The 15149-nt window shown below is 39.9% G+C and overlaps 1 protein-coding gene across 1 annotated transcript in view; it reads left to right on the plus strand.

Annotated features, from left to right (window-relative positions):
* EPS8L1 (EPS8 signaling adaptor L1) overlaps positions 1-15149 on the plus strand; it is a 72092-nt gene that overhangs the window by 22377 nt on the left and 34566 nt on the right. The gene's annotated exons all lie outside the window — the stretch shown is intronic.

Below are 15149 nucleotides of genomic sequence, written 5' to 3' on the forward strand. Positions count from 1 at the left end.
GCATAAGTTGTCTTATTGAAACAAGCCCTTCAATTGTGGGAGGCTATAATAGGGCAAAAGTTCTCCTTAGGAGACAATCCCTTTAAAAAAGTTATTCCTAATAGGGCATAAATAGTATTGCCGAGATAAATCCTTCAATAGTGGGCAGTCCTAATAGGGCATAAGTTTCCCTGAGGAGTAAAGCCCTTTAAAAGATGTGGTACTAATAGGGCATGAGTTTCCCTGAGGAGTAAAGCCCTTTAATAGATGTGGTACTAATAGGGCATGAGTTTCCCTGAGGAGTAAAGCCCTTTAATAGATGCGGTACTAATAGGGCATGAGTTTCCCTGAGGAGTAAGGCCCTTTAATAGATGTGGTACTAATAGGGCATGAGTTTCCCTGAGGAGTAAAGCTCTTTAATAGATGTGGTACTAATAGGGCATAAGTTTCCCTGAGGAGTAAAGCCCTTTAATAGATGTGGTACTAATAGGGCATGAGTTTCTCTGAGGAGTAAAGCCCTTTAATAGATGTGGTACTTATAGGGCATAAGTTGACACATGGGGGAATTTATCTTATGCTGGAGCTAGGTGCATCAGTGTATGATGTTCCCCCCGCCTTTATGGCTCTGATCTCCTGTGCTGGATGGCAGCTGCACTGGTATACAACTATATGCCAGGCCCTGTCTGCTGTAGAACAGGGCCTGCTTCACCTTCTCGACCCTCCATGCCCACTTGAAATGGCGGTACCATAAGTGGGGAAATAATTGCAATTCCTGGTAGTGCAGCTGGAGTTTCTAGCATTTTAGGGCTTGTAAAACTTGTAGAAATTTGATAAGTGTCCCCGCTTGAGACTAGCTTTTTAGCACTGTTACCAGACAGATAACCCAGATTTATGCAGAACCCTTCCCTTGTGAGCTTCCCATAGGCAAATGCTTCATGTAAGGGTCAGTTACTAGAAAATCTAGACTATCAAGTCTTTTATATGTAATTAAGGAAGTGACTATCTTGACTATCTCCCAGAATCAATTAGAAGTGGGGGAACAAGCTAGTCAGACCTGTCATAGGTGTAAATGTCTATTATTATTGTAGCAGCAGGTGGTACAATGTACATATACAGCTGCTTTCTTCTTGGAGACAAAGGAGTGATGGGCATGAGGGTTTCAGGGTGTATATGATCTTTCATAAGGGCTGATCAGTGCTGCTATAATGTTTAACCCAAATAATACAGGGACTGCAGCCTCTTTCAGATAATTTTATTATCTATTCCAACTATAAAAAATGAGCCTTTGTACTTTTACAAAATTTTCAGAGATCTGGACTCCTTTTTTCTATTTTGTTCTGCATTATTTTTTGGTTTGTTTTTTTCATATGGTTTTACTTCATACACAGTAAATCTAAAATTACATTTAGGAACTGGCTCTACATGTATTTTTTCTTTTAAGTTTTATAAATTTGGGTCTTTCCTACCACTTCTAGTACATCTATTTTAGTGAATAATTGTAACCCTCATGACAACAATTCTAGGACAATGGCGTGCGACAGTTGGGGGTGTCCCTATACGGTCTGACACTGTCCAATAAAGGCCATCACTGTCCAATACAGTACTGCTTTGACAAAGAGACTTGTAAAACTTGCAATTCATTCATATATTTCTAGGAGGAATAACAGAGAAGTAAAACTGTGTTTAACAGGGAATACAAGTATTTAGTAAAATAGACAGGAGAGGTGAGGTCCTAATAAATCCTTATGCTTGTCAGAGGATTCACATAATGGGGCACATTTACTTACCCGGTCCTGTCGCGATCCCTGATCCGGACTGTCCAACGAGGATGAAGTCCGGAGCGATTCACCAAGATCGTGTGCCCGAGATCCTGCATGTGTCGCTTCCCCGCTGAGGTCCGTCGGAGTTCACCTTCTTCTTCCCGGTGTATGTGAGTGCAAGTCTTGCGACACAATTTGACATGTTAAATCCCGCACGTTGTCCAAATCCGTTGGATCGTCCGTCGGCCCATCCATTTGCAAGAGCGGGATGGTAATGCCCACTTGTAAATTTATTCATAAATATTCTGGAGTAACAACAGAGAAGCATGTCAAAGCAATGGACGGATTTATCAATCTGTTTACAACAGAATTATGTTATTTGCACCAAAAACCTGTCTAAAACACAGCGCAACATATTTATCAAAAGGTTTCAGTTTTTAGACACTTTTGTGACTGGGACCTCTAAATGGACATATACAGAACAAAAGGGGCATATAATTAGTAAATAGCAGTGTAATTTTGGCTGCAACAAAAAATGCATCCAAAATCTGCTGGATTTCTTTGCACCATCTAATAGGCAAAGCAGAGTATAACTAGTCAGTCTTATATTATGCCAGATTTATCATACAGCATCAAACATTGTAATAAATCTGACACCGGATAAGACTGTTGTCTAATTTAGCATTTTCTTACTTTCAGACACTTTTGATAATTCTGTCCCCTAATGTTTTTAGAAAACATGCTCCAGATTTTGTAATTTAGTAGAACATATACACGTGTCTACCAAAATAGACAGGTTCCAGCCTGTTGTACCATTAAAGGAAATCAGCCTCATGGATTTAGTGGTTTAAACCCAATAATACTTACACACTGAAGTGTGCACCAAAAGCAGGATTATATCTATATTTAACTATTAATAACTTATTTTCTTGTGAAATTACTTTTAAAAATATGCAATGGGAGCAGCATGTGCTCCTGTGTATGTCACAGGAGCCCCTTCTGGCTCCACTGACTGTCACCAACCTTTTGGCAAGGGAAGGGAGAAAGGAGACAGGCATAAACGCCGAAGGCAGGTGTAAAAAATTAGCATCCAAAAGAGGCAGAAATGGCTTCTGTGATGTACACATGAGTCTATTTTTTATAGTTTTTATTTTTGTAAAAATAAGCCATTAATAGTTCATGATGAACAGATCATTTTTTCAGGGGACACATACCAATGTATGAATGGTTTAATGCCACTAAACGCATGGTAGATTGCCTTTAAGTATATTCACTGCATACACAGTATACATATATATCTTAAGCTCCATCTAGTGGTGGCTGCAGCTGCTTCGAACATCATCATTTAAATCTATGGCTACATAGCAGATTTGCGATTCTGTATTATATCCAGCAAATAATTTTTTTTTTTTTTAAGTTTTTTTTTTTTTTGCATCATTTGTATCTGGAGGATCCGTAGCCCGATCTCAGTGAGCCTGCACCCACATTCTTCTCCTCTTTTTTATCTCCAAAGTGTGCTGTTTGTAATTTCTACAAGCAGCAAATAAATAGGTTGTCTGATTGATGCTACCATATACTGCCATTTTACAATATGGCAGTATATGGGGATTTTCCACATCATCTATGTGGATGAGCAGCAGATTGCTGCTCCCCAATGACATCACGTGAAGCGGCAATCTAAGCAAACATGGCATGCGAATTAACCCATCCAAGTTAAAGACAGCAGCCTCCATGTAGGATGGGGAGAAGTATAATTCCATAAAGGATGGGTAGGAGTAGAAGTCCATGAGGCATACTGTAATTTCATGTGATCAGATATATGCATGGTGTACAGCTTGCTAATGTTAGGAGGCTAAAGGATGATGTCATCCTGGTCACATGACATGCTGAGAAGAGGCATGGGACATGAGGTTGAGTAGATGGATAAGCCTTCTTTGTTGCCAGGGACTTTAACATAAAGTTGATTTATGTGGATGTAAGGAAAACATTTTTAGTTAAAAGAAGGGTGTCAATCAGTTAGACTCTGTCACTAGCTGTATATGTGAAAATGCGGTGACAGGTTCTCTTTAAGACAAGTAATCATATCTAGATGACCAGATAAATTTGCCATGCAGAGTTCTATATTCTGTTATTTACTTCACACCTTAGAAACTGTGCATTATCAATATATTTAATGCTTGCCCTTCCCTAACAAGAATAGGATACATTTTAGAAAAGTGTCTACCACGCCCTGGTTTGTTTCATTCCGTTCATATTTCTTCAATTTGTTCTTTTCCTATCTTGAGAATACATCACCTTTGATGAAATGTTCCTAGCCTGCTGTCCAGGATCACCTTGCTCTTCCAGAATCATCTCTTGCTGTTACTTAATGAAGAGTTCTTTCAGGAATGATATCATGTTTTACAGGGTGTAACTCATGATCTAAATCACATCTGCCATTACATTCTCTGTTGTTGTTGTATTCTTCTGCATCATGGGTTTAGAATCCAATCACTAATATATACATAGACACAGCTGAAACCAGAAGTTTACATACACTATATAAAACAACACATTCATGTTTCTCTTACTATCTGACATGAAAGCAGAATAAACCTTTCCCTTTCTAGGTCCATTAGGGTTACCAGGAGCATTAGGATTTATATTTGCCAAATGCCAGAAAAAATGCGAGATCGAATTTTTAATTTTTTTTACTATTACTGCAAAGTCAGATGTTTACATACACCAAGATTGCTATGCCTTTAAACAATTTGTCACAACCCATATGATGATGTCATGTCTTTGGAAGCTTTTGATGGTTTATTGGCAACATCTGAGTTAACTAGAGACTGTAGATGTATTTGAAGGCACACCTGAAACACACTACTTTTTTGTGTAACATCATGGGAAAATCTAAAGATATCAGCCAAGACCAGGAAGATAATTGTGGACTTTCACAAATCTAGTTCATCCTTGGCTGAAATTTCCAGAAACGTAAAGGAACCTCATTCATCGGTACAAACAATAATACTCAAGTATACACAAGCCCCCATCATAGCAGTCAGAAAGGAGAAGGGTTCTGTATCCCAGACCTGAACATGTTTTGGTCTAAAATGTGCACATCAAACCAAGACCAAAAGCAAAAGACCTTGTGAAGATGCTGTCTGAAGCTGGTAAGGTGTCATTTTCCACAGTTAAACTATTACTGTACCAACATGAGCTAAAAGGAACCATTACTCCAAAAGAAACATAAAAAGCCAGATTGTTTGCAAATGCATACAAAAGCCTTAATTTTAGGAAACATGTCCTGTGGTCTGATGGAACTAAAATTGAACTATTGGATATAATGACCATTGTTATGTTTGGAGGAAAAAGGGAGAAGCCTGTGAACACCATCCCAACTGTGAAGTATGTGGGTGGCAGCACCTTGTTGGGTTGTTTTGCTGCAGGAGGGTCTGGTGCACTTCACCATCTAGATGGCATCATGAGGCAGGAACATTATGTGGCAATACTGAAGCTACATCTCAAGACATCAGCCAGGAAGTTAAAGTTTGGGTACAAATGGGTCATCCAAATGGACAATTACCCGGCGCTACAGCCAAACTGGTTACAAAGTAGCTTAAGGATAACAAAATCAATATTTTGGAGTAACCATCTCAAAGTTCCAATCTCTATCAATTGAAAATTTATTAGCAAAGCTGAAAAGGCAGGTGCAGGCAAGATGGCCTTCAAACATGACTCCATTACACCAGTACTGTTAGGCGGAATGGGCCCAAATTCCTACAAAGAATTGTGAAAAGCTTATGGAAGGATATCCAAAATGTTTGACCCAAGTCAAACAGTTTAAGGTACCAAATGCTAATGAAATGTATGTAAATGTTGGACATTGCAGAAAGTAATAAAAATGCTATAATAAAAAATTCTGCTGTCTCATTATTCAGGCATTTGGCCAATGTAAATAATTTTGGTAATCCTAATTGACCTAAAACAGGGAAGGTTTCCATAAAACCTTGACTAAACCCTGACAGTGTGGATTTAACTTTGAAGACCAGGAGCAGTGTAGTGGGGTTAATTTTAGAGATTGCCGCAGGGCCAGAGGTAGGAATCCATCAGACATGGGGATATATCATAAATGTCCTTTATAAGAATACTGCTTTATTTCAGGTTGTAGAAACATTACACAGTAGATTGTCATGTGTTTCATAAATATTAGCTAAGGGTGTCCTTGCTTAAGGCTCTTCGCTATACAATGACATTAGCTGTAATATAACACTCATTTTTTAAATAGTCTCATACGTCCTACCAGTCCTAGCAAGTAAGAAGAGCAAGGTGTGCTGACAACATACTGGGGTATTTATCATGCCAGTTTTTTGGTGAACGAGACCGTAGCAATACCAGCAGCTTAAAGGGAACCTACCACCACGAATCTACCTATAAAGGTAGATCGGGTGGTAGGTGGATGTATGGGACGTGAGGATAGCCCTTTTTAGAGCTAATCCTCACGTCCCCGCTAGCATACCATAAACTTTATTGCCCTAATATGTTCATTTAATTAAGCGGCTACCGGGGCGTGGAGTAGCCGGACACGAGGCTACACGGCGCGGCTACTCCACGCCCCAGTAGCTGCTTTCCCCCGCCTACCCTGTGATCTTCGGCGCGCAGCTCCTGGCAGCTGCGCGCCCTCGTCCGAGAAGCCGGAGTTCTGCGCATGCGCAGTAACTCCGGCCAAGATGCGCGATCTCGGGAACGAGGCCGGAGTTACTGCGCATGCGCAGAACTCCGGCTTCTCGGACGAGGGCGCGCAGCTGCCAGGAGCTGCGCGCCGAAGATCACAGGGTAGGCGGGGGAAAGCAGCTACTGGGGCGTGGAGTAGCCGCGCCGTGTAGCCTCGTGTCCGGCTACTCCACGCCCCGGTAGCCGCTTAATTAAATTAACATATTAGGGCAATAAAGTTTATGGTATGCTAGCGGGGACGTGAGGATTAGCTCTAAAAAGGGCTATCCTCACGTCCCATACATCCACCTACCACCCGATCTACCTTTATAGGTAGATTCGTGGTGGTAGGTGCCCTTTAAAGTTAAGGATATCCGCAGGCTCAGGGTTTAAATTTTATCAAAAGTCCGTAATTATGGTGTTTGTTTGTTTGTACATTGTATTTATAAGATCAAGGCATGAAAGACAGGTCACACTTGGCATTATCCTGAGTCTAAAGCAGATTTTCCTGAAGGAGGGTACATGCTTCATTGCTACATGGAGAGTAGGACTGGTACCCAGCTTCCTGCCTTGTTTCGAAAAAACTAAAAAGCTGAAATAAGATCCTTATAATATTTGTTAAAACTTCTCTGCACCAAGCCCAAATTTTAGATCTTTCTTGTTGGATGCAAAACGTGTTTGGCAGGTGCCATGTGCTTGACACTAATGTTAATAACATTAGAATTTAGCTCCACCTTTATTGGATGGCAGAGCAAGACAAGGGCCTCCTGGCAGCCCTTGTAGCATCAGCTACAGATATGACCAATGAGGCCCTAAGAGAACGTACGAGGGCTGTTACTTCCACTCCGGGTTGGATGCGGAATGTGCTTTGTCTCTGTGCAAACACTGGTGAATAAATATCTTGTGTCTCCTGTTTTCTGCTCCTTGGGAAGTGTTTCAACAACAGAATAAGACGTTCTGTAAATAATGGTGCCCTGCCAACTCCAGCAATAGATGGGACGGATCCGAGCTTAATATGTGCTTTATTCACATGAGCAGTTAATATTTAAAGACATGTTGTTGAAAGTTCTCTGTAGCAGATTACATCCCTTAAAGGGGTTGTTGTCTTATTGTTTATATTCTTATGCTCTTAAAAAATAGACATCTTCCCAGTCCTCTGTTTCTCGCTCTAGCCACTCCATTCCGTCAGGTGACCTTTGCAGAACAGAAGTCGGTGACCTCAGCTCAGTCGTTGACTGATTGGTATCACTATCGCTTTTACTGTATAGGACTTCCACCCTCTAATGCTGCAGAGAATAATAAAAGAAGAGTTAGACATAACCTTTAATGAATTCATTACACACCATTTGTCCTTTAAGGGGCTATCATAAGCTCTAAAATGTGTGTTTTATTCTTAGGATCCCACTCTTTAATCTCCAGAACCTATAGACAGGGGTTTTGTTTATAAGCCAATATACCATTTAAGGTCAAATATAAGAATTTCCTCCACCAGTTTTTCCAATATACAAATGTGTAAATGAAAGTTGGTGAGGTTCCTTGATTCAACAATAAGATGTGGGCTGTGCTATAAAGCTGTTTTGCTCATGTTTCTTGCAGTGCCTCTACAGGTAAACCACAGAAGTACAACAGATTGATATCACATATGAACCTTATGTGAATACATCACTCATGTTGCTGTATATTCAAGTGACTAATCTGGCTGCTGGCCATGGATCTGTTGCAGGCTGTACTTGCTCAGATACCGGATATGTTTGCAAATGTCATTGAAATATATTGTTCTGAATTGTTTAACTATCTTTGAAATATGATGTCTGTGTACCTGGGTTATTCTGGGCACAATATTTGTATTCCATCCTTATCCAGTGGCATAAAGATAGTATAGAGGATATAAAAGAAGTCATTATACATTCTCCATCCGATCTATTCATCTTCATGTATGAAGTGCTGATCACCATAATTATAGGCCAGCCACTTGTGACAGTGATGATTGCAGGCGTTGCTTCATGAAGCAGGGTGGAGCGATATTTACAGGGAGAAAACAGGTAAGCAGATGATCCTCTCTGTAGTGCATAACCAGTGTAGGACTAGTTGCAAGTGAAGAACATTTACTAATTTATAGTGTATTATAGGTATTTTGTGGCAGTTGGTTTTACATTTTCACAAAAGAAAAGGAAGAAAATCCGATGATGATATCCCCCCCCCCTTACCCCCCAGATTCCTATTCACCCCTGGCTCTACTTATCTCTCTATGTTCCCTATTATTTTCTTGAATACAAATATCCATATTCATTGTTCATGTAAAGTGAAGTATTCTCCTAATTTAGACTATATTCAGAGAAATTTAATATACTGTACACGGTAGCTGGGGACATGCAGAGACTACTCTTCTGACAATTATAGATCCTTCTCTGCAGTTAGAATTATTGGAGTACAATTTTATTTGCATAATTGATTAAACCAATGTGTGCTTAATCCCCTCTGTGAAATCTGTAACTGGCCTCTCCCAGTATAAGCTATTTTAGATATTAGTACCATATTGCATAACCTGATTAGGCACCAGGGTGTTTGTGTGGCTGTTGCCTCTGACCTGTGCACCCCCTATCGCTATATCCTAAACAATTATAATCAACAAACGGTAAATAACTGTGAGCAGTGGGGGGCTGGCTATGCTGTCCCCCAGTCCAGCTCTCATTCATACAACACATGCCATGCAATGAACTGCGGGCTTAGATCTGCCCTCAGACTAATAAACACAGATCTGCAATATCCTATATAAAGCATACTTATGGATAGCAGTCTGAGTAATCCTGCTTCAGAAGGGTGCCAAATACCAGGCCTCTTCTGCTGTCACAAGACAAACTGGTTCTTCCAGACAACAACCAGGTCTTCCTTATACAGCCGCCTGACAATGCTCAAGATTCATACTCAAGGAGCAAAAAGGAGTCAGTCTTGTGGGGGATTCAGCGTTGTACCAAGCCTGCCCGAGGTAAATAACTTAATGAAGAATCTTCAGCGTGTGATATATAGATTCTGTCACATATTTAGCAGAGGCTGTACGGGTAGGACCATAATGAATACACATACAATTCAATATGATTTTCATCTTCTTTCATACTTCTCGCCTCCACCCTTAACATACATTTCATACTTGATGTTTTTACACTTACCGTGTGAATAACTGAGGGGTCTCCAAGAGCGATGATCAATACAATTATGTCCAAGCATACAGGGAAAGTAGGGAAAGGTCAAAATGTCACAAATGTGCATTTCTGTGACAAACATCCCCTAAATGTGAATATGAAGACTATTCCCCCAAAACAGATCTAGGTGAAGGCATATTGATGCAGTTCTAGATTTACTCTACGATCCCCTGATATAAACAGATGAACGACTTATAGGTCTCCCTGGTCTACTGTTTATTCTGCAAAATACTACTGTTAGGGCTTCACTGTGACATTTGGGTGCCCTTCAGTTGCAAGATGCAAGAAATGTGTAACAACTGTAATGATTCCAACCAGCATTTTAAACTATACAGGCAGTCCCTGACTTAAGGACACCCGACTTACAGATGACTGCTAGTTACAGACAGATCTCTCTGCGCCCTGTGACCTCTGGTGAAGCTCTCTGGATGTTACTTTAGTCCCAGGCTGCAAAGATCAGCTGTAAGGTGTCTGTAATTGAGCTTTAATGATAATCCTTGTTCCCATTACACCACAAAATGTTGAAAATCCAATTGTCACAGAGACAAAAAATACATTTTGTTTGGAGTTTCAATTACAAAATATACCTGTTCCGACTTACATACAAATTCAACTTAAAAACAAATCTAAAGAACCTATCTTGAATATAGCCTGGGGACTGCCTGCAATGGGAAAAATATAGATGTATACATAGATGGACATATTTGTGTGTGTGTGTATATATATATATATATATATATATATATATATATATATATATATTATATGTATTGTTTATAACTGCCAACAGCAAGCACTGAATCGCTGCAGTAAGATGTTGAGTGGGAGTATTGAAGGTGTTGGCAGTACATGAGATAGAAACTCAAACAATCCGCAAGTAACCTGTGTACATGCAGCACTCCTTATCCCTGAAAGGCGTTGTCACAAGGCTGCAGCCTTTACAGTTGTTTTGCAAAGAAAAAATACTGTCTAAACATTGCTTTATGTCTGTATGTGCTATAGAAGTATAGAAAGTAAAACCAAAGATTTCTGCACAGAATATGGCCATAGAAAGAAGAAATGTCATAACAATATTACTGTATAATGTACATGTTCACACTGCAAGCTCAATCGTATTAAACATTCCAGGAATCCACTTGTTGTGACTACAAGTCCTCCAAGGCATTGGCCTATAAGTAGTAAGATATAGAGGAACACGGTCTTTTCAATGTTTCACAGAAGTATAGCTGTTGTGAAAGAATCTCAGGTCATTTGCTATATAGTTGCCACATTTTTGGTTTTTGTGGTTTGTCTGCTGCTGTGTGACCGCTGTATCCTTGTACATCCTCCATGTACATGGCTTGTCATCATGCACAGAGTGATATTTACCAGAAGAATAATATTGGGGCATGAGAGTTGGTGTAGCCCTGTCTGCTGTGGGTTTAGGTGTGTTCCTGAATGTTTACAGAACACTGTAGGTAGACGCTTCCACGTTACATTCCTTTCCCTAATTACAGTACATTGTTAGAAAACTCTCCCCTATTGTTCAGCATTGACTTGGAGGTAGGTGGTAGTGAAGACTGGGGTCACAACAGCACGGGCTGCTTGAGTGCAAAGTCCTTGTCTGTAGCTGACCTGAGTGGTAATGCTGTCCTTTATGTACACTGCTTAAAGGAAATTTGCCAGTGTTAGCTCCTTCACTTACTATGGGCATATTTACTTGCGCCAGTTTTCTGTCGGACTTTGAATGTTGTCAAATCGGTTGACAAATGATACTACAAAGTTCAGTCAAGATTTTACCATGAAGAGGCTGCATGGTATTTCATTTGTCTGGCTTTCACGCTGACAAAGTCTACTTGTCATGTTCCTTGTTTGCATATAATACTTTTTAAGTTTTTTGAGGTCCATCAGCAGAAGAGTCCCTCAAGAGAACCTCAAGCTATGTGGTACTGGTCTTCTTAAGAGGGACCAGGGTACTTCATGTGATCCGGGTCAAGGCACCCCATTATACCCCAGCAGATTCTAAATATAATATTTTAAGTATTTAATCCTGTAAAACAGATCAGTAAGTGAAAACAGGTTGTGAGTGTCGGTATTACTGGCAGGGCCTCTATTTAACCAGCCCTGCTATGCTCTGTTGCTTTGCTTCACTAAGACTGTATCTGGTTTTTCTTCTGATTTGAGTACAAGATACATGAAGATTTATGCTATTTACTAAAAGTTCTGCCATTTGGAATGTATTTGGTTTTTATTCACCCTCTTTCTAATATTGACTGTTTCTCGACCAGCAGCATTTTTCAACAGCATTCAGTTTCAGCTTTGTAGGCGAGCAGGCATCTTCCCTATAGCCTACATGTTGCTGTGAACTGAATCAGATTGTAGTTTACTGTAAATAAATGCTGACTTACAGATGACTCCTAGATACAGAGGGACCTCTGTGCCATTGTGGCTTCTAGTGAGGCTCTCTGGATGTTGGTAAATTACTGAACTTTAGCCACAAGCTGCAATAATGGACTGTAACAGTTATAAAAGTGTCAATGAAGCTTTATTGTTCTTCCCAAATTTTCAAAATCCAATCATCACAGGGACAAAACTTACAAGATATACCTGTTCTGAACAAACCTACAGAACCTATCTTGTACATACTTCCTGTATATATGTCACATACAGTAAACTTACCAGTGTATTTGTCCAGTGGACTCCACATAAATAATTTCTACCATTACAGGCGGTCCCCTACTTAAGAACACCCAACTTACAGACGACCCCTAGTTACAAACGCACCTCTGGTAATTTGTCATTTACTGTACTTTAGCCCTAGGCTATAATAAACAGCTATAACAGTTATTAAATGTGTCTGCAATGAAGATTTATTGTTAATCCGGGTTCTGATGACAATCCAACATATTTAAAATCCAATTGTCACAGAGACCAAAAAATTTCTGTCTGGGGTTACAATTATAAAGTATACAGTTCTGACTTGCATACAAATTGAACTTAAGAACAAACCTACAGAATCTATCTTGTACATAACCCGGGGACTGCCTGTACAATGGTAATGGAGTTACATTGCAAAAAATGTTGTCTTTTCTACATACTTTTTATTCTTTTTTGAATACATAGTTTTGTTGGACATTAGTACTAATAAAAGTGACATTTAATATACCTGAATATACTTATTTATATATCATATTACCTGTGAATTTCAAAAACACTATGGAACCAAAACATGCAACACAATGCTGTGCATAAATAAATTGTGATGATAAAAAGTGATGATTTCACAATATCATGCATAAAGCCTTGTGCCCAGCACAAGGATAGTCCATAAAAATCTAGAAGAATTTCTGTTTTTCCGTTGACTGGGGCAAGCACCCAACTGACCTTTCTATATCCCTCTGCATTATAGCATTATAATTTGCATATTTGGCATATTGTTAAGAAATGCAGTATAATAATAATAAAAAAAAAACTTTAATATTTCTGTCCATTATGCAGTTTCCAAGAAATTCCCAGTATAATCTATATGCTATTTAGGCAGTTGGAGCACCCATGCTATGTCTTTAACATTGAAAGCGCTGTTATTCCTGCATCAAATGAAATGCTCTTCAGCAGAAGAGGAGAGTGATGAAGGTGGTGAAAGCATTGCTCCAGGTGCTGAGGACATGACATAAGTTCACCCACAGGCTCATTAGCATAAGGATTAAACTGGGAGTTTCTTGGATAAGGCAGTTATTAGTTCCCAAGACCAGTTGATACAAGTAAAGTGACTACACCAAGTGTACCTGACCCCTTTGCGCTTGCTTCAGATGCGTAGACTCCCCTCAGACTTGTGTTTTAGATGCGGGGAGGGTACAGGTACCTTCTTCCACATGATTTTGGAATGCCCATCCATTCAGGATTATTGGAAGGACATTCATTCCTACATTAACAAGTGTCTGGGTCTTCCGGGTGTCTGCTCCACTCAGGTGTGTTTTCTGGGCCTGGGGGGGATATTCTTCAGGCTAAATTTGAGAGGGCTCTGTTCAGGTTGCTAATATTCTATGGAAGGAAGGTTATTTTGCTGAATTGGAAGCCTTCTAAGCTCCGCACATTGGTCAAATGGATCTCGATGATTAATTTGGAACTTCTGGTTTATAAACTCACTTACACGGCTAGAGGTACTCCAGATCGTTTCTCTTCAATCTGGGATGTGTGAATGAGTGAGTGAATGTGTGTACTTGGAGAGGGGATGCCTCCTGTGGGGGGAATATCTTCTGTTGCTACATCACTGGCTGATGCATTTATCCTATGTTGATATTTTCATGCTGATAATTTTCATGATTGTACCTTGTACATCCCTGAGGCGGGTGTTTGCCTGTGTGCACTGTACATAGGCTTTTTTACAGGCCAGTTATGTACTCATCATGTCTATGATCTGAAAATTTCCTGTACCATTAATCCCTTAGGTACTCCAGTCAAGTAGTTAAAGAGAGAGAAGGCTCTTACTGTCAGACATCAAACTCTTATACATATGATATGGGGTGCTGATGCCGTTATATGGTTGCTAATGAATGTCCCTAGGAGGTTTTCCATTAGTATGTGTATTAGGCCATGCCAGAGGTGTGGCCTAACAGAATTCAGGGTGGTACTTCACTTACAGCATAATGCACTGCACCATATAACTAGAGCAAGCCATCAAATGATCACACGTTAAAGCTTTCTTTCTTGTGGGGCTAAAAAACCTTATTAATAAATTTACAAAATAGTTTCATGAATATAAAAAATGTTTAGTAAATGAAAATATATTGTAACAACTAAGAGATGCCATATATGTACTCCAAAATGGTATCATTAAACAATCTAAGGTTACGTTCACACTGCTTTTACTTATTGAGTGCAATAACTTCCTACTGAGGGCTACCTTATATATCATCTAAATATCAACATCAACAGTTTGCGCTCAGTGGAGGGCGGGGATGATATTTTGGCCTCCACTGACCATAGAGTTAGGATGAAAAAGCAATGTCTTCTCGACTTTTTATCATTTGCTTCCTGCTGGATAAAATGTATATTGAACGGATGATCTGTCTCTGGATACGAATGAATAGCTTATTGTATCTCCATACTTCTGACTCATTCCTTGTTTGTGCAACATCCCCCACCGGACCTAGCCTGTTTGGGCTTGGGGGCAGCTGGATTCCCTTTGGCTGAGCGTGGCCTAAGGTTCGTCTGGGTCAAGAGAGCTGGGTACCGGAGGAACAGGCCTCCCACACGCCAGGCAGGTAGATTTGCATGAAAAGAGGGAGATGTTGAGGATTGATGATGGTTCTCCCTAAGGGTTTATATAAACTTCCTTGAGAATGGTCAGCTCAGAGGTTTTCCAACCAGAACGTTTGTAACAGAAGTGATAAACATAACATTCGAATGGTCACATTAAATAACATTCCTTCCCAGGAAGATATTAACCAGTTGCATTATCATTTATAAACACCAGATGGCTCACAGAGGGGATCAGTCTCTATGACAATACATTTTATCTATTAGGAGATTTACTTTG

Source organism: Engystomops pustulosus, chromosome 6, assembly GCF_040894005.1.
Source record: "Engystomops pustulosus chromosome 6, aEngPut4.maternal, whole genome shotgun sequence".
Classification (NCBI taxonomy): Eukaryota; Metazoa; Chordata; class Amphibia; order Anura; family Leptodactylidae; genus Engystomops; species Engystomops pustulosus.